The 24,984-nt window shown below is 47.0% G+C and overlaps 1 protein-coding gene across 1 annotated transcript in view; it reads right to left on the reverse strand.

Annotated features, from left to right (window-relative positions):
- LOC311147747 (axin-1-like) overlaps positions 1-24,486 on the reverse strand; it is a 54,285-nt gene extending 29,799 nt beyond the window's left edge. The window contains exons 1-2 of the mRNA XM_084184519.1: positions 24,006-24,486; positions 5,251-5,448 (exon numbers count right to left, since the gene is read on the reverse strand). The gene's annotated coding sequence lies outside the window, so the exon portion shown is untranslated. The remainder of the gene's footprint in view (positions 1-5,250; positions 5,449-24,005) is intronic.
- Positions 24,487-24,984: the final 498 nt, after the last annotated feature.

Here is a 24,984-nt window from a genome sequence, read left to right on the forward strand (position 1 = left end):
GCTGTGGGATCGGGGCACCACCAGTGAGTGCATACACAGGACTGATGGTAGCGCTCACCTTGTCTTCTCCGGACAAGCTTTTTTCTGGATGCCCCAAACAATCGGAAAGGGGCATCATCAGAGAAAATGACTTTACCCCAGTCCTCAGCAGTCCAATCCCTGTACCTTTTGCAGAATATCAGTCTGTCCCTGATGTTTTTACTGGAGAGAAGTGGCTTCCTCGCTGCCCTTCTTGACACCAGGCCATCCTCCAAAAGTCTTTGCCTCACTGTGCTTGCAGATGCACTCACACCTGCCTGCTGCCATTCCTGAGCAAGCTCTGCACTGGTGGTGCCCCGATCCCACAGCTGAATCAACTTTAGGAGACGGTCCTAGCGCTTGCTGGACTTTCTTGGGCGCCCTGAAGCCTTCTTCACAACAATTGAACCTCTCTCCTTGAAGATCTTGATGATCCGATAAATGGTTGATTTAGCAGCAATATCCTTGCCTGTGAAGCCCTTTTTGTGCAAAGCAATGATGACGGCACGTGTTTCCTTGCAGGTAACCATGGTTAACAGAGGAAGAACATTGATTTCAAGCACCACCCTCCTTTTAAAGCTTCCAGTCTGTTATTCTAACTCAATCAGCATGACAAAGTGATCTCCAGCCTTGTCCTCGTCAACACTCTCACCTGTGTTAACGAGAGAATGACTGACATGATGTCAGCTGGTCCTTTTGTGGCAGGGCTGAAATGCAGTGGAAATGTTTTTTGGGGATTAAGTTTATTTTCATGGCAAAGAGGGACTTTGCAATTAATTGCAATTCATCTGATCACTCTTCATAACATTCTGGAGTATATGCAAATTGCCATCATAAAAACTGAGGCAGCAGACTTTGTGAAAATTAATATTTGTGTAATTCTCAAAACTTTTGACCACGACTGTACACCACTGTGCAATACAAATAAGATAAGGGTGATTTCGTGGGAAGGTCAACCTGAGCATGTACAAATAAAGTTAGTCATTTCCAAATGAAACCACGTTGATAATTATTCTATATGTTGGAGTTCAAGCTTTATTTGACCAGTTTAAGTAGGAAATTGCATGAATTTGGACCATTACAGAGTAGGCTACCAAGTCTCAAAAAAGGCTTTTCAGAAAGGGCTCGCAGAGTTGGTTTTTCCACTCACAGCTGTCCTCCAGTGTTAGTTATGAAGATGAGATGTTAATGAAGCAATAGCAATACAGACCAAAGTGTTGTTTCATGTTCTACTATCTTGTAAAGATAGTGGGGTGACTGGGACAGGCAATGTAACATCCATCCAGGAATGTTTTTGTAAAACATGCACCTTACATTGGATCATCTTGAAACTTTCTCTGTAAAGCCAACTTTCAACAAGGTTTTATATGGTCTATAATTGGTTTCTCACATTTCATTATGAGTATCCTTTTTCAGCGCAATGATTTCCTTAACATCCATAACAGTTGTGGATGTGATGGATATTGATGTATCATATCTTAGCTTCAGAAGCTTGTGAATTCACCACATTTTGTGTGCTTGTTCTGAGAAGTATTCTTCAGACTTGTCCTGAAGCAATTGTTGATATCTTGAAAATTATGTGTTCTAGATAAGATTCTCTTGGAAAATATATTCTGATTGCACATACAATGCAGTGCTGTTTTTTTAGATAGAAAGATGAGAAGAGTGTTTATCAACAATCTGTGAATAGTCCTGGAGCCTGGAGTGTCTTTTCCAAATGGAAGCCCCCCCCCAAAAAAGAAATATACAGAAAAGTGGATCAGCAGTATAGGCACATGTATATTGTATCATTTGCATATTTTGTTACAATATTTCAGGGGGTTTTCAATACAAAAACATATTATATTCTACGGGTCTGTATTGCTTCATTAACATCTAATCTTCATAACTAACACTGGAGGACAGCTGTATATGTTTAAAGAGAAATGGTATTCTATTCAGGCTGCCTGGAGTTATGCAATCATAAGGTACTATGCCTTCTGCTGACATTTTAAAAACATTCCAAATGACAACACGTGTTATGATAGATTTTGATCAAGATATCTTTAAGATTTGAATGTCTATTTCAGACTCTGTAACAGCCATAACGGAGGGTGTAACATCCATAACAGTTGTTTGTCCTCTTTAAAGTAATAATGGAAATTACAATATTTTCCAAATTTTAGTTTATGTGTTCAGCCAAGCCTTTCCTTCGAAATGGCAATCCATGTTTTGACCTAAGACTGACAAACTCACAGACTTTTGCTAATGTGTTTAGTCTCCCCAAAAAGTGTGTCCATTTCATTTAACACCGATAATGCTTCTTATTAGCTTAACGTTTAGAAGTCCACTTTTTGGGGATATACAGTGAGGGAAAAAAGTATTTGATCCCCTGCTGATTTTGTACGTTTGCCCAATGACAAAGAAATGATCAGTCTATAATTTTAATGGTAGGTTTATTTGAACAGTGAGAGACAGAATAACAACAACAAAAATCCAGAAAAACGCATGTCAAAAATGTTATAAATTGATTTGCATTATAATGAGGGAAATAAGTATTTGACCCCCTCTCAATCAGAAAGATTTCTGGCTCCCAGGTGTCTTTTATACAGGTAACGAGCTGAGATTAGGAGCACACTCTTAAAGGGAGTGCTCCTAATCTCAGCTTGTTACCTGTATAAAAGACACCTGTCCACAGAAGCAATCAATCAGATTCCAAACTCTCCACCATGGCCAAGACCAAAGAGCTCTCCAAGGATGTCAGGGACAAGATTGTAGACCTACACAAGGCTGGAATGGGCTACAAGACCATCACCAAGCAGCTTGGTGAGAAGGTGACAACAGTTGGTGCGATTATTCGCAAATGGAAGAAACACAAAATAACTGTAAATCTCCCTCGGCCTGGGGCTCCATGCAAGATCTCACCTCGTGGAGTTGCAATGATCATGAGAACGGTGAGGAATCAGCCCAGAACTACACGGGAGGATCTTGTCAATGATCTCCAGGCAGCTGGGACCATAGTCACCAAGAAAACAATTGGTAACACACTACACCGTGAAGGACTGAAATCCTGCAGCGCCCGCAAGGTCCCCCTGCTCAAGAAAGCACATATACAGGCCCGTCTGAGGTTTGCCAATGAACATCTGAATGATTCAGAGGAGAACTGGGTGAAAGTGTTGTGGTCAGATGAGACCAAAATGGAGCTCTTTGGCATCAACTCAACTCGCCGTGTTTGGAGGAGGAGGAATGCTGCCTATGACCCCAAGAACACCATCCCCACCGTCAAACATGGAGGTGGAAACAATATGCTTTGGGGGTGTTTTTCTGCTAAGGGGACAGGACAACTTCACCGCATCAAAGGGACGATGGACGGGGACATGTACCATCAAATCTTGGGTGAGAACCTCCTTCCCTCAGCCAGGGCATTGAAAATGGGTCGTGGATGGGTATTCCAGCATGACAATGACCCAAAACACACGGCCAAGGCAACAAAGGAGTGGCTCAAGAAGAAGCACATTAAGGTCCTGGAGTGGCCTAGCCAGTCTCCAGACCTTAATCCCATAGAAAATCTGTGGAGGGAGCTGAAGGTTCGAGTTGCCAAACGTCAGCCTCGAAACCTTAATGACTTGGAGAAGATCTGCAAAGAGGAGTGGGACAAAATCCCTCCTGAGATGTGTGCAAACCTGGTGGCCAACTACAAGAAACGTCTGACCTCTGTGATTGCCAACAAGGGTTTTGCCACCAAGTACTAAGTCATGTTTTGCAGAGGGGTCAAATACTTATTTCCCTCATTAAAATGCAAACCAATTTATAACATTTTTGACATGCGTTTTTCTGGATTATTTTGTTGTTATTCTGTCTCTCACTGTTCAAACCTACCATTAAAATTATAGACTGATCATGTCTTTGTCAGTGGGCAAACGTAAAAAATCAGCAGGGGATCAAATACTTTTTTCCCTCACTGTACACTCACCCCAAAGGGTACTATAGACACACACATGAAACGTTTCATTTATATTTTGTTTGTCCATTCTGTGAGACATTAAAATTGTGATTTGTCATGTAATTTCCATAATGCTAGAATCAGCCATAAACAATGAGGACAAATTATAAACTACAGTGACATACATTTCTTCAAGTCAGAACTTTCTCTCTCCTCCTATAGATAATTGCCTCTGTGAAAATGTCGTGACGAAGCCCTCTGCATGCAGTTGCATTCAAGTGCACTATTATTCAACAGTTGTAGCCACAAGGGCACACAGCATGCCAGAGGTCTCAAATGACACAGAATGGCTGACTAGAGGAATTGTCTGTCAACATAGAGTGACTTGGAGTGCAGTGCCCCTGAACCAATCACACCTCCTCTATGACACATGTACATGTATTCATTATGTAAGGGATAATCAACAAGAGGCTATGCATTCTATGGAAACTAATGAACGACGTGGAAGGTGTGTTCCACGACGCACTAGCGGAGTGGAACTGACCTTCCACGGAGTTGCATTATTTTCCAGAGAACACATAGAGCCACGAGTTGATTATCCCCTTCATACCATGGCTATAATTTAAAACATTTGCTGCTAGAAATGTGTTCAACATCCACTGAAGTAGCTAGCAAGTTTACTAGATGGTAACCAAACAAACAGTCTCCTAGTTTACTTAACCAAACCATCAGTCCTAGCTTGCTTTTATGAAAATCAAATTCAACAATGCCAATAATGTTTTCAATCCGACTTTTGTTTTCAAAAGCAGCTCAAACATAGAACATGTAAGAATTGAATTCTACCGTGCATTATAGGGAAATAATTCACACTCTAGAATGCCCTTCAAGCCAATCAGAAACGAGTATTCAACAATGCCATGTTATAAGCATTTATTATCTGGAGTGTCTACGTATGACTGCACAACAAGTTTGTATAACATTTCCAAGAAATATGTACAGAAGAGATACAGAAACAGCAGCAGAGTGGTGTGCTAGTAATAGAATGAAGAAAATCGTTTGAAAGACCAAACCTAACCATGGGCTATTCTATATGATGACGATGAGAGGAGGACATGCAGCACTGCTCACAGACATACTGTATCTACCTGACATCTGTGTCTCATTATAAATAAGAGCTCATGTCTTAGGCTGCAGGCCCATATGACTGAAGACAAAAAAAAAAAATGAATAGGCTCGATATTGAAAAATGCCACAAGTTCTGAAATAGAATTTGAAATTATTGCTTAATTATGTAAAACAACATGCCTTACCGTTAGTAAAATGTTACTCCATTGTTTAATGGATTTCTCTCCTCCAATTTGACACCCATTTGCTGAGGCTCCCATTGCAATCTCATTGGATACATCAGGTGCCAGTAAAGACAACTTCTCTCTCAATACTAGCAGAATGAAGGTCCCTGCCCATGGAGAATCTTGCCATATCAGGATGTATTTTCTATCCATTCGGTTCTGAAACAGAGGAACAAGAAAACATTTGGTTGCATTATCACCAAATATAAAATATTTAAAATCAATGCTCTGAGGATGTAAAATGCTAATGCAAATTTACTTGTACTTTTATTTTTCAAAGTTTTGACACCTCACTCAAATAAAAATGGAAGAAATACATCAACTGAATTTATGCCATTATTTAGAGAATAAACAAGCATCTCAAAATAATATCCAAAACCTGCCAGAACCAGCACCTTGAAGGAGACGTACTGCTGTGCAGAGGCCCCCTACCCCTTTTTAACTCAAGACTGTGTTTATTTCAATATTTCTCAGCTATGTAGCACTGTCATCCAGATAAGGGGCTATTTCAACATTACCATAACCTGGTGAATAATATACAAGGTCTGTAGCAGTGTTCCCCAATTGAGAGGAAACGGCAGAGCAGAGCTCCCATCAGATGCCATCAGCAGCTGCACACACAGCCCTCTCCCTGATAGCTGGGCCCCCCACGGCGAACCAACACCAGGCCTCCAGGAGTCCAGGGAATACCAATTCAGCTCAACACCAGCTGACCAGCAAAATAAAAAATTGAGAAGTTTGGGCGTAATGCCAAAGGAATGGATACGATTTACACAGATTGAGGAACTACCTTTGCAATTCTGGTCAGTCTTGCATGAAGTATTACATAAAGCCATTGAAGCAGCCCTCAAATAATCGTTAACCCTTACATTAATTTTATTTGGCTTGTGGCCACGTTGCTTTTACATTATATCGATGTCTGCACATATAACGTATGGATGTCATGTTCCCCCCATAGAGCAAACTATTAGAATAATTTGGCAGCTGTGTTTGGCAGTTTTCCTCTACTATGATGTGTGGAGATTGTGACTGGCAGCTGTAGATGCCAATCGACTACCTGCTGATTGGCCTTGGGACTGATTGACAAATGGCATGACAGGTGCAGGTTGAGCTAGTACCTGCCCCCTCTACAAGGCAGCTGACAAGCTAGTGAGGGGTGGGTGGGTTATTGACAGTAAGGGCTGTCTTCTCTCCTGCCCTCAAGGCAGAGCTGCCCTTAGAACAAGTTTGAATAAGGAAAACTCCACTGAGTATCTAATCACAAGTGTAGCCGGCATCAGTGTAACTTTTCTGACCAATGCCAATGCCTCAGCAGCAAAGGTACAGTGAAGGTCCAACAAACCATGGTGTTATATGAAATCACATATGCTTTGCAGGTATGGCAAATCTTGCCGTCTGCCTTACAAGGTTTGGTTGGAATATACAGTAGATATGCAAGGGAAAGCACAGTGCAGTAACAAAAATAAAGATGGGGTACACAAATCAAGTTTAGGGTGGCAAGCGATTTTTACATACCACCCTTAGCATGTACTTAGGGAGTTTAACGGTCTCTCCTTGACCTTTAAAATCATGACACCATGTCACAGTCTATCTCAAGTGATATTAACTAGCTTCAAGGGCATCCCTGACCATAAACCCAGCTAAGGAATGGACGCAGCACATGTCACGATGACAGCCTCGTAAAGGTATAGGGCTCTATTTTCGGCTGCTGTTAACCCAGCGCAATTCTCAAATGCACAATCTTTTGCAATTTCAACCTCTTGAAGCAGGCACTCTGCTCTTTTCAAACCCTTGTGCCAGGGTCGGTAATTTACCTGTCTTATATCAGCTCGCTTGCGCTGAGGTGGGAGGGGTGGAAATATTCGAGGTGTGTCCTTAAAAACGTGCGCTAAAGTGCCAATTTCAGGCAGCGCTGTGGGGATATTAAAGACAGACCAAAAGCTGGTCTTAGCGGTAGGGCAGTTGTCTATGGCATGGATTTTGCCAGCGGAGGCACCCAGTATCCTATTCAATAGAATAGCATATCACCAATGTTATATTAAAATATCACTTTTGGGAGCAGTTTTTGGATAATATTTATGTCCAGCTCCTGTAAAAAACGTTAGACACGTGCGATGCCCATTTAATGTGTCAAGGGGTGCTGAAGGTGGGTGTGGTGCATGAATCAGGCGCAGGACGCAGAGGCTCAGTCCAAAAGACTTTAGTGTAATATTCACGTAAAGAAATAAGCACAATAAGCCCGAAGGCGAATTCACGGCGCACACAGGCGTCCAATAAACGGCGCACTAACATGTGCGAAAAACCTATCCAACAACACTGGAGGGAAATACGTAGCTCCAACACGAAAACAGAAGAGCAATCACACACAAAGACAAACACAACCAATGAGAACTAAATAGGACACTAACGAGGACTAACAAGACACAGGTGTACAACATCAAGACAAAACCAAACGAACATGAAACATAGATCGGTGGCAGCTAGTACTCCGGGGACGACGACCGCCGAAGCCTGCCCGAACCAGGAGGAGGAGGAGCAGCCTCGGCCGAAACCGTGACAGTACCCCCCCCCCTTGACGCGCGGCTCCAGCCGTGCGCCGACCCCGGCCTCGGGGACGACCAGGAGGACGCGGAGCAGGGCGCGCGGGATGGTCCCGGTGGAACTCCGACAGGAGAGATGGGTCTAGGATGTCCCTCCGCGGCACCCAGCACCGCTCCTCCGGGCCGTACCCCTCCCAATCCACGAGATACTGGAGACCCCCCATCCGGCGTCTGGAGTCCAAGATGGACCGAACGGTGTACGCCGGAGCCCCCTCGATGTCCAGTGGGGGCGGAGGAGTCTCTCCTATCTCATTGTCCTGGAGTGGACCAGCTACCACCGGCCTGAGAAGAGACACATGGAACGAGGGGTTAATATTCTTATACTCAACAGGTAGATGTAACCTATAACACACCTCGTTCAATCTTCTCAGGATTTTAAAGGGCCCCACAAACCGCCGACCCAGCTTCCGGCAGGGCAGGCGGAGGGGTAGGTTTCTGGTAGAGAGCCAGACTCGATCTCCGGGTGCGTACACCGGCCCCTCACCGCGGTGGAGATCGGCGCTCGCCTTGTGACGAAGGACGGCCCGCTGCAGGTGGACGTGGGCAGCGTTCCACGTCTCTTCCGAGCGCCTCATCCAATCATCCACCGCAGGGGCCTTGATCTGGCTCTGCTGCCACGGTACCAGAACCGGCTGGTAACCTAATACACATTGGAAGGGGGTTAGGTTGGTAGAGGAGTGGCGGAGAGAGTTCTGGGCCATCTCGGCCCAGGGAAGGTACCGTGCCCACTCCTCAGGCCGGTCCTGGCAATACGACCTCAGAAACCTACCCACATCCTGGTTGACACGTTCTACCTGCCCGTTACTCTCCGGGTGGTACCCTGAGGTAAGGCTAACCGAGACCCCCAAACGCTCCATGAACGCTCTCCAAACACGGGAGGTAAACTGGGGGCCTCGATCAGACACTATATCCTCGGGCACCCCGTAATGCCGGAAGACGTGGGTAAATAGGGCCTCAGCGGTCTGTAGGGCAGTAGGAAGACCCGACATAGGGAGAAGACGACAGGCCTTAGAGAACCGGTCCACAACGACCAGGATGGTGGTATTCCCCTGAGAGAGGGGAAGGTCTGTCACAAAATCCACCGAGAGGTGGGACCATGGTCGTTGTGAAACGGGCAGGGGTTGTAACTTACCCCTGGGCAGATGTCGGGGCGCCTTACACTGGGCGCACACCGAGCAGGAGGAGACATAAACCCTCACATCCCTAGCCAAAGTAGGCCACCAGTATTTAGTGCTAAGGCAATGCACTGTCCAGCCAATACCCGGATGTCCAGAGGAGGGGGACTTGTGAGCCCAGTAAATGAGTCGATCCCGAATCTCGAGCGGAACGTACTTCCGACCCTCAGGACACTGTGGAGGGCTGGGGTCGGTACGCAACGCTCGCTCGATTTCGGCATCGACCTCCCACACCACCGGTGCCACAAGGCAAGACTCCGGTAGTATGGGAGTAGGCTCAACGGACCTCTCCTCCGTGTCATACCGCCGGGACAGCGCATCTGCCTTACCATTCTGGGACCCAGGGATGTACGTGATTTTAAATACGAACCTGGTGAGAAACATACTCCATCGAGCCTGGCGAGGGTTCAGTCTCCTCGCTTCCCGGATGTACTCCAGGTTCCGATGGTCAGTCAAAATGAGGAAAGGGTGTTGAGCCCCCTCAAGCCAATGCCTCCACACCTTAAGGGCTTGAACTACAGCTAACAGCTCCCTGTCCCCAACGTCATAGTTACGCTCCGCCGGGCTGAGCTTTTTAGAATAAAAAGCACAGGGGCGGAGTTTAGGTGGCGTGCCGGACCGTTGAGAGAGAACGGCCCCTATACCTGCCTCAGACGCGTCCACCTCAACCTGAAAGGGTAATGCGGGATCCGGATGCGCCAGCACCGAAGCCGACGTAAACAGGTCCTTCAGTCTCCCAAAGGCCCTGTCTGCATCAGCTGACCACTGCAGGCGCACCGGACCCCCTTTCAGAAGGGACGTGATGGGAGCTGCCACCTGTCCAAAACCCTGGATAAACCTCCGGTAGTAATTCGCAAAGCCCAAGAACTGCTGCACCTCTTTTACAGTGGTTGGGGTTTGCCAATTACGCACAGCGGACACACGATCCACCTCCATTCTCACCCCTGACGCGGACAACCGATAACCCAAAAAGGAGACAGACTCTTGGAAAAACAGACATTTCTCTGCCTTGACATATAGGTCGTGCTCCAACAGCCTCCTCAATACACGACGCACCAGGGTTACATGCTCGGCTCGGGTAGACGAGTACACCAGAATATCATCAATGTACACGACCACCCCTTGTCCCTGCATATCCCGGAAAATGTCATCTACGAAGGATTGGAAGACTGATGGAGCATTCATCAACCCATATGGCATGACCAGATACTCGAAATGACCTGACGTGGTACTAAACGCTGTCTTCCATTCGTCGCCCTCCCTAATGCGCACCAAGTTATACGCGCTCCTGAGATCCAATTTTGTGAAAAACCGCGCTCCATGCAATGACTCCGTCATGGTCGCAATCAGAGGGAGTGGATAACTGTATTTCACAGTAATCTGATTGAGACCACGGTAATCAATGCACGGGCGCAACCCTCCATCTTTCTTCTTCACAAAAAAGTAGCTCGAGGAGGCGGGAGAAGTGGAGGGCCGAATGTATCCCTGTCTCAAAGATTCGGCTATGTAAGTCTCCATAGCTTTTCTCTCCTCTTGAGACAAAGGATACACATGGCTCCGTGGGAGCGCTGCTCCTGCCTGGAGATCAATCGCACAATCCCCCTGTCTATGAGGAGGCAACTGTGTCGCCCTAGTTTTACTAAACACGAGAGCTAAATCCCCATATTCAGGCGGAATGTGCAGTGCGGGCACTTGGTTTGGACTTTCCACCGAAGTCGCCCTCACGGAAACACCCAGACATCGCCCCTCGCACTGAGCAGACCACCCATCGAGAGCCCTCTGTTGCCACGAAATAGCAGGGTTATGGGTGCTTAACCAGGGAATTCCCATCACCACCGGGTACGCAGGAGAGTCGATCAGATACAGCTGTATAGTCTCTTCATGACCCCCCTGCGCACACATCCTAAGTGGCGCTGTGATCTCCCTAATCAGCCCCGACCCCAACGGGCGGCTATCTAAGGCATGAACGGGAAAAGGTTTTTCAACAGGTAGGAGAGGGATCCCTAAATCTAAACAAAACTTCCGATCAACAAAATTCCCAGCTGCGCCTGAATCTACTAGCGCCTTATGCTGGGAATGAGGTGCAACCTGTGGAAAACAAACAGGTATACAAAAGTGCGCAACAGAAAGCTCTGGGTAAGTGGGACGTCTACTCACCTGGGAGGCCCCCCCAGTGCGTGGCCTGTTGTCTTCTCCCCCGGAGAACCCTCCCCAGCACCTGGCCGCAGTGTGCCCTCCACGACCGCACTTGGTGCAGGAGACAGGCCCCCTCGGGCTCCTCCTCCTCCTTTCTCTAGCGCCGGCACCCCCGAGCTCCATAGGGCTCGGCTCGGAGGTGCCTGAGGGCGGAATGGACGGACCCCCCTCGGGACGTCCACGGGTGGCCAGCAGGGTGTCCAGACGGATGGACATATCGACCAACTGGTCGAAGGTAAGATGGGTATCCCTGCAGGCCAACTCACGTTGAACGTCCTCCCGTAGGCTACATCGAAAATGGTCGATGAGGGCCCGTTCATTCCACCCTGCGTCCGCCGCTAGAGTCCGGAACTCTAAAGCAAACGCCTGTGCGCTCCTCCTCCCCTGTCTCAGGTGGACTAGACGCTACCCCGCCGCTTTGCCCTCAGGTGGATGGTCGAACACGGCCTTGAAGCGACGGGAGAACTCAGCGTAGGTGATGGTGTTGGCGTCCATCTTCCTCCACTCAGCGTTAGCCCACTCCAACGCCTTGCCCGTGAGACAGGAGATGAGGGCGGAAACGCTCTCGTGTCCCGAGGGCACCGGGTGTACAGTGGCCAGGTAGAGCTCCACCTGCAGGAGGAACCCCTGACACCCGGCAGCTGTTCCGTCATACGCCCTCGGGAGCGAGAGCCGAATCCCCCTGGGTTCCGGACCTGGGACTGGTGGACCGGCCGATGGGGTTGGCAGGGTAGGTGGAGGTGTGGGTACCCCGCTGGCCTCCCATCGGTGCAAGGTGTTGATTACGTCCTGTAGAGCGGTCCCCAGTTGTCGTATCTGGTCATCTTGCCCACGGACATGCTCCTCGAGCGACTCAGGCGTAACTGCAGATCCTGCTGATTCCATTCTGGGTGTGTGATTCTGTCAAGGGGTGCTGAAGGTGGGTGTGGTGCATGAATCAGGCGCAGGACGCAGAGGCTCAGTCCAAAAGACTTTAGTGTAATATTCACGTAAAGAAATAAGCACAATAAGCCCGAAGGCGAATTCACGGCGCACACAGGCGTCCAATAAACGGCGCACTAACATGTGCGAAAAACCTCTCCAACAACACTGGAGGGAAATACGTAGCTCCAACACGAAAACAGAAGAGCAATCACACACAAAGACAAACACAACCAACGAGAACTAAATAGGACACTAACGAGGACTAACAAGACACAGGTGTACAACATCAAGACAAAACCAAACGAACATGAAACATAGATCGGTGGCAGCTAGTACTCCGGGGACGACGACCGCCGAAGCCTGCCCGAACCAGGTGGAGGAGCAGCCTCGGCCGAAACCGTGACATAATGAAAGATGTCAGCAAGCCTATTTAGAAACATCAAGTTGTTTAAAAGTCTGCTTGTTTCTCGTTTATCATTTAGTTGAAAAATGAATCTTCCACTGCCCTCTGCTGATGTCAAATCGCAGGAATTCTGATTATTGTGCTGAATCCGCTATTGTATTAATATTTGCCTAGTCTGGTAAACCCGACCCTAGGTGGATACATTGTGGGAGGCAACCCGCCCCTCTGCCTATATGGAGACTAATATTTTGACTGTTTGTTTGTTTACCTGTAGAATTCTTCACATGGCAAAGTCACCATACAGGCCATATCACGGCAAAGGTAGGCTAATCTTATTATATTGTTTGGTAGGCAATGTCTATTGTTTGGATATGCAATGCAATTTAGGCTAGAGGCTACCGAAATTTGAATGCAATTTTCCCATGTTGAAGCACATTACCTTTTTTAAAAGGCATATGAGAATTTGGATACATAAACATTTGTTATAGGACTATTATAGGGTTACTACTGTATGTTATTTATACTGTATGCTATTTAATAAACTAGTAGCCCTATCTTTCACGAACATCCATTTTCTCCCGCCAGAGTTTATGACAACAGAACACCAAACACTGTAAATAAACAACTTTAAGCAACCGCAAAAAGCTTCGGAGCAGTTTTTCATTGGCCAGTGAGTGGTCAAGCCCTCGTCACACCTACAACATGTTATTTCATTGAAAGTCTGCCTCTTTACGTAACCGCCAGGTGTTGTGCCCATAATTCCCGCTGTCAAAATAGCAAAAGTATTTCTGACACACCCACAACTCGAGTGTGCTTAGATTTATGTTAGCGGTTAGTTTGTTAAAATAGATCCCATAGTGTACAATGATGTCATCCACTGCTGATCATTATTATCTAACCAAATAAAACACACTCATTAACCAAGCACTTGCTCTCTCTTTCTTATTTGCACCATGCCATCCAACTGTCTCCACTTGTAACTAATGAGGTCGCTTCCTTTATAACTATTCACATAACTTCACATAGAAATATTACACATTATTCTCATTCTCAGTATAATTGGAAAAATGGAGCCTTTTGGTGCTTGTAATATAATCACTTTGAGATCAACAAACAGTTAAATGGTAAAATATCATATAATTGCATGTTGCAGAGCTAGAGCATAGCATGAGTAAGGAGGTCAGGACATCAGATACAATGTTCAGGGTGGTAATCCCAACACTATCATACCCTCTACGTTACACATTAACCTGACATGATTACATCATGATTATATCGCTCCTAAAACAGGGACATATTGTCACGACTTCCGCCGAGGCTGTCTCCCCTCCTTGTTCAGGCAGGTTTCGGCGTTCGGCGTCACCGGCTTACTAGGTACTGCCGATCCATTTATCATCACTCCATTTGTCTTGTCTTCAATCACACACACCTGGTCCTTATTCCCTCATTAGTCATTGTATAAGTGTTCCCTCTGCTTCCTTGTCTGTGTGGGTGATTGTTTATTGTGGAAGTTAGTGAAGCTCGGTGGAGTTCGTAAATTTTGTATCGACGGGAGTATTTTCCTGTGTGCCTGTTTTGTGCCCTGGAGTGTGTTTGACGCATTTCTGCGTAAACCTGTATTTTGCGGATTAAAGCCTGTTATTCTGTGATTTACGCTCCTGCGCCTGACTCCTTCAACACCACCTCATCACAGAATCACCCACCCGCCATGGAGTCAGCGGGAGAGACACGCATGCCTGGAGTCGTGGAACGGGTCCAGGAGCATTCAACTATGCTAGCCAGCTTGGGTGAAGCGATGGATCAGGTTCTTCAGGTTGTCCAACACCTGGAGAGGAGAGAGCCCGATCCGTCGAGACCAGCTGCTCAACCGATTCCCGCCACCTACACCCCAGCACCCGGAGGGATCCAGATATCCCGACCACGGGAGTTCGACGGGACAGCGGCGCTGTGCCAAGGATTCCTTCTCCAACTGGAGCTCTACTTCTCCAGCATACGGCCGGTCCCATCGGAGTGGGAGAAGGTGTCCGCCCTCGTCCCCTACCTCTCGGGGAAAGCTCTGGAGTGGGCCAACGCGGTGTGGAACAAAGGAGGAGCCGCGTTGGAGAACTACGGGGAGTTCGCTTGCCTCTTCCGGGCGGTCTTCGATCACCCACCCGAGGGTCGAGAGGCGGGCGAGCGGCTGGTCCACCTGAGGCAGGGGACGAGGACTGCGCAGGTCTTCGCATTGGAGTTTCAAACTCTGGCAGCTGGGTCCGGGTGGAACGAGGAGGCCCTGATCGACCATTTCCGGTGCCATCTGCGAGAGGACGTCCGACAGGAGCTAGCCTGCCGTGACACCATGTTGTCCTTCTCGCAACTGGTGGACATGGCCATTCGTTTGGACAATCTGCTGGCAACCAGAGGACATCCTGGAGGAGGTCTGCCTGTTTCCATCCCGGCCGACTCGGATCCAGAACCGATGGAGATGGGGGGAACCGCTAGCCGAGAGAGCGGAGGACGACAGCGCCAGTGCCACATTGGTGGCGCGAAGGGACATTTCACCACACGTTTTCGTCAACGCTCTTCTGGGTTTGGAGGCGGCAGGCAGGGCACTCTCGAATCACCCCAGGTATTGAACACCCACACTCGTTCAGAGCCCTCAGCTGTGCACTGTAAAATACACATCTCCTTTCCTGAGTACATGGTAGTTCCCCAGTGTAAGGTGCTAGTCGATTCAGGCGCAGCTGAGAACTTTATGGACAGGGCATTCGCACACCGTATAGGCATTCCATTGATTCCCCTATCCATTCCACGCCCCATCAGAGCACTTGATAGTGGACCATTAGGGTCCGGGTTGGTTAAGGAAGTTACTGCACCAGTCACCATGATTACCCAGGAGACTCATTTTGAGCAGGTTACTTTTTCCATTATTGAGTCTCCTGCTTTCCCTGTGGTATTAGGTATCCCTTGGCTAGCACTCCACAACCCCACCTTCTCATGGCCGCAGAGGGTTCTCACAGGGTGGTCACGAGAGTGTCAGGGTAGGTGTCTAGGTGTTTCCATTGGTGCAACCACGGTGGAAAGTCCAGACAGTACCTCCACCGTGCGCATTCCCCCTGAATACCTCGATCTGGTGCAAGCGTTTTCTAAAACGCAGGCGACTAAATTACCACCTCATCGGGCGGGGATTGTGCAATAAACCTCCGGGTAGACGCTGTACCTCCCAGGAGTCATATATACCCCCTGTCACAGGCTGAAACGGTGGCTATGAAAACATATGTCACAGAGTCCCTGCGCCAGGGGTATATACGTCCCTCCACTTCACCCACCTCCTCGAGTTTCTTCTTTGTGAAGAAGAAGGACGGAGGTCTGCGCCCGTGCATTGATTATCGACCACTGAACAGATTTAGTTATCCTCTCCCCCTCATTCCTTCAGTGATTGAATCAATGCATGGGGCGCGCTTCTTCACCAAATTAGATCTCAGGAGTGTGTACAACCTGGTGCGTATCCGAGAGGGAGATGAGTGGAAGACAGCATTCAGCATACCACAGGGCATCATGAATACCTGGTGATGCCCTATGGTTTGATGAATGCTCCCTCAGTTTTCCAGTCCTTTGTGAACGAGGTGTTTCGGGACATGCTTGGTCGCGGTGTAGTGGTCTACATCGATGACATCCTGGTTTATTCCGCTATGCACGCCGAGCATGTGTCCCTGGTTCGCAAGGTGCTGGCCCGACTGTTGGCGAATGACCTTTTATACTAAGGCAGAAAAGTGTATGTTTTTCCAGCAGTCCGTCTCCTTCCTTGGATACCGCATTTCCACTTCAGGTGTGGAGATGGAGGGAGATCGCATTTCAGCCGTGCGTAATTGGCCGACTCCAACCACGGTTAAGGAGGTGCAGCGCTTCCTTGGCTTTGCCAACTACTATCGGAGGTTTATCCGGGGCTTTGGCAAGGTCACAGCTCCCATTACCTCCCTGTTGAAGGGTGGGCCTTCCCGGCTCCGCTGGTCTGCTGAGGCTGACCTGGCCTTCAGCAAACTGCGGGGTCTGTTCACCTCAGCCCCAGTACTGGCCCACCCCGATTCATCACTACCGTTCGTAGTGGAGGTGGATGCGTCCGAGGTTGGGATAGGAGCTTTCCTGTCTCAACGCTCGGGTACGCCACCTGAGCTCTGCCCCTGTGCGTTCTTCTCGAAGAAGCTCAGCCCGGCGGAGCAGAATTACGGCGCTGGTGATCGGAAGCTGTTGGCTGTTGTCCGAGCCTTGACCGTGTGGATGCATTGGCTCGAGGTGGCAAAACACCCTTTCTTCGTCTGGGCGGACCACCGTAACCTGGAGTACATCCGGGCAACGAGGAGGCTGAATCCTCGCCAGGCCAGGTGGGCCCTATTCTTCACCCAGTTTGACTTCACTCTATCATACATCCCGGGTACGAATAACGTGAAGGCAGACGCACTGTCCCGGCTGTATGACACAGAGGACAGGCCCAGCGACAACACCCCCATACTGCCGGCCTCCTGCATTGTGGCGCTGGTAGTATGGGCGATGGACGCGGATATAGAGCAGGCATTATGCACGGATCCCTCTCCACCTCAGTGTCCAGATGGGCTACAGTACGTGCCTGCTCTTATCCGTGATCATCTGATCTACTGGGCACACACGTCACCCTCCTCTGGTCACCCAGGTATCGGCCGTACAGTGCGCTGCCTGACCGGAAAATACTGGTGCCCTACCTTGGCTAAGGATGTGAGGGTGTATGTCTCCTCCTGCTCAGTGTGCTCCCAGAGTAAGGCACCTAGGCACCTCCCAGCTGGTAAGTTACAACCTTTACCAGTTCCATAACGACCATGGTCTCATCTAAGTGTTGATTTTCTAACTGATCTTCCCCTCTCCCAAGGTAACACCACCATCCTGGTCGTTGTGGACTGCTTTTCTAAAGCCTGCCGCCTCCTTCCTCTGCCCGGTCTCCCCACGGCTCTGCAAACTGCGGAGGCCCTGTTTACACACGTATTCCGGCACTACGGGGTACCAGAGGATATAGTGTCTGACCGAGGTCCCCAGTTCACGTCCAAGGTCTGGAAGGCGTTCATGGAACGTCTGGGGGTCTCGGTCAGTCTGACATCTGGGTTCCACCCCGAGAGTAATGGGCAGGTGGAACAGGTAAATCAGGACGTGGGTAGGTTCCTGCGGTCCTACTGCCAGGACCGGCCGGGGGAGTGGTCGGTGTTCTTGCCATGGGCAGAATATGCCCAGAACTCTCTCCGCCACTCCTCCACTAACCTAACGCCTTTCCAGTGTGTTCTATGTTACCAACCGGTTCTGGCACCATGGCACCAGAGCCAGACCGAGGCTCCTGCGGTGGATGACTGGTTTCGGCGCACGGAGGAGACGTGGGATGCTGCCCACGTTCACCTCCAAAGCGCTGTGCGTCATCAGAAGGCCAACGCTGACCGCCACCGCAGTGAGGCCCCCGTCTTTGTACCGGGGGATCGGGTCTGGCTCTCGACCCGGAATCTGCCCCTCCGCCTGCCCTGCCGGAAGTTGAGCCCGCGGTTTGTGGGGCCGTTCAAAGTCCTGAGGAGAGTCAACGAGGTCACTTATAGGTTATTACTTCCCCCTGATTACCGTATTAACCCCTCCTTTCATGTGTCTGTCCTCAGGCCGGTGGTAGCTGGTCCACTCCAGGAGTCTGAAGTGCGGGAGGTCCCTCCACCTCCTCTGGACATCGAGGGGGCCCCGGCGTACTCTGTCCGTTCCATCCTGGAATCGAGGCGTCGGGTGGGGGGCCTTCAGTACCTCGTGGAGTGGGAGGGGTATGGTCCGGAGGAACGGTGCTGGGTCCTGGTGAGGGATATCTTCGATCCCTCCATGTTACAGGATTTCCACCGTTGCCATCCGGCTCACCCTGCTCCGCGTCCTCCTGGCCGTCCCCGAGGCCGGGGTCAAGGGGGGGGGGTACTGTCACGACTCCCGCCGAGGCTGCCTCCCCTCCTTGTTCGGGCAGGTTTCGGCGTTCGGCGTCACCGGCTTACTAGCTACTGCCGATCCATTTATCATCACTCCATTTGTCTTGTCTTCAATCACACACACCTGGTCCTTATTCCCTCATTAGTCATTGTATAAGTGTTTCCCCTGCTTCCTTGTCTGTGTGGGTGATTGTTTATTGTGGAGGTTAGTGGAGCTCGGTGGAGCTCGTGTATTTTGTATCGACGGGAGTATTTTCCTGTGTGCCTTGTATTTTCCAGCGCACCTGTTTTGTGCCCTGGAGTGTGTTTGACGCATTTCTGCGTAAATCTGTATTTTGTAGATTAAAGCCTGTTATTCTGTGATTTACCCTCCTGCGCCTGACTCCTTCAACACCACCTCATCACACATATACTGTACATAAGAAGGATTTTCCTTTGAGTCCCTGTGTTAATTTGTCTCAAATGTTGATGATTTTTCTGTACACATGAAACAATACAAAGTGATGCAATACAGAGGAATATATCTTGGTTTCAGCTATGCTTTAATTCGTCTTCCTCTCTGAATTTCCAGGAGACAAACCCTTGGGTATAATAATGCAATGTTTATATTATACTCATGGATGAATCCTTCAATTCATTGTACCGGTCCAAGTAATATGTATTATCTGTTGGTACACTGTCAACATATTGTTTGCATGTGGTGTGCAAAGTGCAAGGTTTACAAAGTTGCTGTGCATGCAAAATACAATACTGCTTTATTGCAAGATAATATTTATGAACAATTAATCATCCTACTGCTTCACTGTCAACATAGTACGTGTTATGAATTAAGTTATAATTTAACATGAGTCCTTTTAGCATTAGTGGTAAAATCCAAGTAAAACTTGGGATTCAATCAGAGCTTCCATAGAATTGTATCGTTTTTTTCTCCACTAAAGACTACAAGTTTTGTTTTGAAAATTGTAAGCATTTACCTGTGGGGGGGGGGGGGGGGGGGACTACCTAGTGTGGAAAAGCATGTTTATGCTACTGCAATGCGAGCTTGATTGAATTGAGCCCATAGTCAGATATTCACTGAACTGAGATCAATTGTGTTACAAGTGAATAGAACGAACAGGCACACGGAACGGAATACTCCATCTTTATTTTTTCATATCTGAATTAACAGCAGCTTAAACATGTGCCACCTATGGTCTATGGTCTAATAAAGTACTTGATTTCCTGTGCTGCAATTCACAGCTGCCGAAGATGATAAGTTAACCTAAACCAGGCCTCTAGGCGCCTTTCATGTTCTCGATTGTCTGTGACCCAGCCATCTGCTCTCCAACAGCAGATGAAAATGCTTCTACAGGCATCCCTCCAGTGGGCTATATCACACAAGAATGGAGCCTGGGCTGGGCCACGCAGGGAATTCATGCACTGTCTTAGACCGTGATGAAATGAAATGAGCTTTCTGCATAGCAAGTGGTATTTCAATTTCATCTCCTCCTCCTCACCTCCTCTCCTTAAGATTGCTTAGCATTTCATTTTCCAGACACAGTTCCTGTAAATCCAAAATAGATCTCAGGGCTCTCCCACGGCCTGCCCATTTTATCTCATTTGCACATCTGAGAGCTGTGTTTGCTTAAAGAGTCTCATTGGTGAGGGGGGAAAAAAACGACCAATGTGCATGTTTCACAGTGACTATGTTAAAGGTTACATCCCAGATACATTTAAATAACAGCTTATGAAATGTAATGAAGCAAAAACGGGCATGCCTTCCTTTTGCAATTTCACTCCCTTTTGGGATAATTTCCTGACTGCGGAGTTATTTCTCTAAATGACTTCAGTATGTGACACATTTTTCATTGCTGTAGAAACGTGGATAGTATTGAGAATAGGATCTTTACTTACATGATGCTTGCCAACCCAACATGCTATACCACTTTGCCAAAAGTCCAGACACATAGCCATAAACTCCTATTTTGTGTATGGCATTTACGACACAGTTTAGGATACTTGTACATGTACTTTACGCTTATGCCTACTTGCTTGATTCATTGCTTTTTATTTAGGAGTTTCTAAGTTCCTTTGAGGACATGCTGGACAATCACTCCAAAATCCTGATCAGCAGGAACGAAGACAAAATACATTCCGATCTCTCAGCTGTATGTCACTAATTCCTGTACCCATTCAGAATGCTCAAGTTCTGTTCCAACTATTTCAGTGGCTGTGACTGAATAATATGCAACTCAAGCTTTCAATAAACAGGCAATGACAGCCATAATGGCCGATTGAGATTGAGAGGGAACAGAATGCGACCTGCAGGTGTTCCTTTGACTTCCTTTCACACTGCTCTGGAGAACCACTTTTGGCTGTAGAGACATCTTTCGAAATAGGCATTGACTCAATACTACTGTAAATATAGTAATTGCCATCATTCTAACTGCACTAGGAACAGTTTTAAGATGCAGAGATGGATGGACGAAGCATACATACAATGCGTACACCTTCATTTTTCTTAATAAACATGAATAAATCCTTAATTTCATGTTATTAATTTGTTTACATTGTCATTGGACTGAATCAGGATAAGCCATAATAAATGTTGGGGTTTTGAGGTTAAAATACAGACAATGACAACTAATGACAAAGAATTAAAAAGCACATTCATAAGAATGAGTTGTGTGTTTCCTGTCTTTCATGACAGTATATAAAATGATTTCAATAAAAAAAAAAAAAAAAAAAAATCAGCAATCATCTATTCTAATTGAATGACGCAAGCTTCCTTTCATAGAATAATCTTAACAACTTAATACATCCACAGTTCTTCTTTTCTAATGCCTTTTGTTAGGGCTGCCAATGTGCATTTTCACTCCCTCGTAGGCCTTGCTTGAAATAGGCTTATCTCTGGTGAGGCCTCTTCACTTGACAATAGCCCATCTATACATTCAAATTCATGCTCTATTTATTTGTACACACAAGGCGGTATCATGTTTCAAAACCAGTCGTTTTCAAGTCACTCACAAAATGAAATATGCATAAGATCAAACGCAATTAAAAATATGTATTTGTCTCAAAGTTCTCATCAGAAAAGTATGAAACAAGACACAGATAAAAAGATAACAATGAAATTAAACACAGACAAATGTTTTCAGCGGCTGAGGGGTTTTTCAGCTGCGGATACTTTGAACCACAGTGCAAGCTTTGGTCAAGCTTTGGTTAAGAATAATTAAGTTACTTGAATAGAAGGGACTTAAAAGAAAGAGTGTCTCTTTGGTGTATTGATATGCTGCTTTTTTAGTGCTTGGAAGTCTTGAAAGAGCAATACCGAAAGACTGTCAGAAAATGTATTCTGGAGTCCTGCTGATGTTCTTTGTCATTGCTGAATATATCGTGACTAACAAACCCAAGAGTGGATTAGGCACAGAGGATTAAACGATTTGCCGTCTTGAGTTTATATTACTACTTATAGTTTCTACTCTTCGAAACATGCATATAACTACATATTCAGGCTGCTTTTTGTTTGTTATGGAATGGAACCCTAAAGTCACATGCAGCGGTGGCCATGCACCCAATGGCGATAGTCCTCTGATCATACAAGATCTGTTGGGTTGGACAAATGCACATGAAATTAGGCATGAAAGCTTGTCATTATGCCCAGTAGTTTGGGTTTGGAATGCACTTCAAGCAGTCAAAACAATTGATGTGCTCTGCCTTGGCAAACAAGGAGGCCCGTAACAGTAACAAGATCGTCTGGGAAAGAAAACATTTAAACTGTTCGAAAAGAAGAAATGGAGCGGTAAACAAAGCAAAAGCAGCCATCGCTGTCAAAGGTTCAAAGCTGTGCAGACAGCAAAACTACCACCTCCATTTGAATTTACCTTGTTACGCGGTGCTTGTTTTTGTTGTGCTGAAATGCAGACTGCTCCGATTGTCTTGCTATGGATCACGTCCCGCGCTACGCAGTCTGCGGTATGCACAGCCGCCATCTTTAATCACAACTGAGTTCATCTGTCGATGGTTCTTTCCTTTCTCCCCTCTCTTACTCTGTTCTTGTCTCTCCGTCCCGGCCCCCTCTGTGATTGTTGTGGGGGTTCTTATTTTCTGACTGACATCAAACCGCCATATCGACAGGCTCATGTGCCGCCCGATAGGGGGGCATCTCAAAACAAGCAGCATTGGCCGCTGTCCTTTACCTCGCCGCACATTCACTGATGACGTTTCTAGATTTTCTCCAAAACATAGCGATTCCAAACAAAAATGTATCTCAGCTCTGAGGCCTTTGATGTGTGGAAGGCCAAATTCAAAGCTCCTCAATAGAGCCTATTGAATACATCTTTCTGTCCGATGTTCCGAGTAATGAGATTTAGAGGACTTTGATTGATCTAGGCCAATTTGTTGTCACCCGTACAGTCTCAGTCACAAATGTTACGGATAACAAAGGTATTAGAGACACAAACGCTTGATCCAACCGATCCAACTTTGTTGTTCTTCCGTTCTTTCGATGTACGAATCGAGAGCACAACACCTATCGTAAGTAAACAAGGGCTCAGCTGGAGTTCTATGATCACGCCATTTGAAACAAAAACAATTCTGAGAGACCTTTGACTACATTTTTGTTTTGCTTTCATCCCGACAATGCTCTTCATCCATTCCGACACCCCACTCATAGGACTATTTTCCCTCTTTTATGGTCGGAGACTCGATTTGAAGGCTAATCTTGTTTACTGTCACAGTTTTTTTGTTCCGTAAAGTACTTTCTTCAAACAATAACCAGTTAAGTCTGAAAATGGTCGATGCTCTCACCTGCCTCTCCTGCTGAGTGTGTCGTCGGTTCTGATTTCTCTGGTCCGCCATGACTGGGCGCAGTCGCCTGCTTGCCAGTCTAGACTACTTTCTTATACTCATGAACCTGTTTCTGTTTCTTACTAGTGGGTTGCTGAAAGATGTGCATCTTTACTTTATGTTGCAGCTTCTTCACTGCAACCCCATTGGAGGATGCGAGGACCAGATGATAGTCCGCAGAATCCTATTGTAACTATAGCAACAGACCCCGCAGGCATGAGTGATTTGCTGCTAATTGCTGGGTAAACATTAGAAACAGCCCACTTACTATTAGCGGATATGATCACAGTTTGTGGCGAGACATAGGGGTGACAATTACAAAAATAAAAGTGGCTTTGAACAAAGAAAGCTGAACTGAGTCCTCTTCTGCAATCCAGTCTGGTTTTATCCCGTCTGGTTAAAAAAAGAAACTCTCTAGCCAAGGAGAGTGCTGGAAATAGCTGCGCTTTCATATAAAACCTGAAGTTGTATTATTTTTAGATCAAAGATAGCATGTGTTTAATGGATAGTGAAGATTGCGAAATGCCAAAAAACACACAACAGCCACTGAGAGGTATAAGCAGATGAGAGTAGTGAAAAGAACACTGGGGAAAAGAGGGAGAGATGATATTGCCTTTGTTGTATAGCATTATCAGCTGCTTACCTTTCATTTGAATTTCACACTTGCTTGTCTTGTAGCAGCCAGGGTCAGATTCAGCAAACCCTTCCCACAATGACCGATTTTCCATTCACACTACCCCAACAAACATCCATGCTGTCGCCTGCCACTTGCATTTGCCTTGATTGCGCCACACTAAAATACATTTTACTTTCAGATTTTCTCTTGATTTCAGTGGGGGGTTTTTCACTCCTTCGGGCACATTGGCCAGCAACTGTAACAGAAAGAAGAGGAGCTACAACACTCAAAGACATGTAACAGCTGGCCAGTGGTATCAAGGAGAGCCAGGATTCATGTTCGGGAGGGGTGAGATGTTGGAGCAGTCAAGTCCTGGCTTGGGGAGAAAGATCTTGTTGTCATGATCACAAGGATGTATTTTTTCTTATTATCCTACAGATTTTCTCTGACGCTCCCCCAGTCGAACGCAGACCTACAGAGAGGAAATATTCACAGAGAGGAAATTTGATAGAAAGTTTTGCCTGAAATGTTTTGTATTTATACCTGAACAGATGGATTAGAGAAGAAAAAAAATCTAGAGCCAAAGTACAGTCTACAAATCTGTCATCTGGTGGGAGTGACTATTATAGTAGATGCACATTTTACAAAATAGCATGGGTGTGTTAGGAACATAATGTCCTCTCTATATTGTGTTTGATTGTGTTTGTATTGCCACCTCCCAGCATTCTCTGCACATTCTCTGACTATGACGTCATCACTACATCAGAGAGACTCCTCAAACGGATCCACTACTGCAACAATGCAAAGCAAACATTATCCCACCACATACACAAATGAAGACATCTACATTGTATGACCACAGAGACAAACACTCAAAGACCTCAGTTTGGACAAAATAAACTACAAGTACTCTGTGCGTGTATCAGGTAATATTTCATAGTGGTGGATTTCTCATTTGAAGCCGACTGTGTTTTCATGGACACACTCACTCCCATATTTCCCCTCA

The sequence above is a fragment of the Coregonus lavaretus genome (genome assembly GCF_964263955.1).
Source record: "Coregonus lavaretus genome assembly, chromosome: 2".
NCBI classification, from domain to species: Eukaryota; Metazoa; Chordata; class Actinopteri; order Salmoniformes; family Salmonidae; genus Coregonus; species Coregonus lavaretus.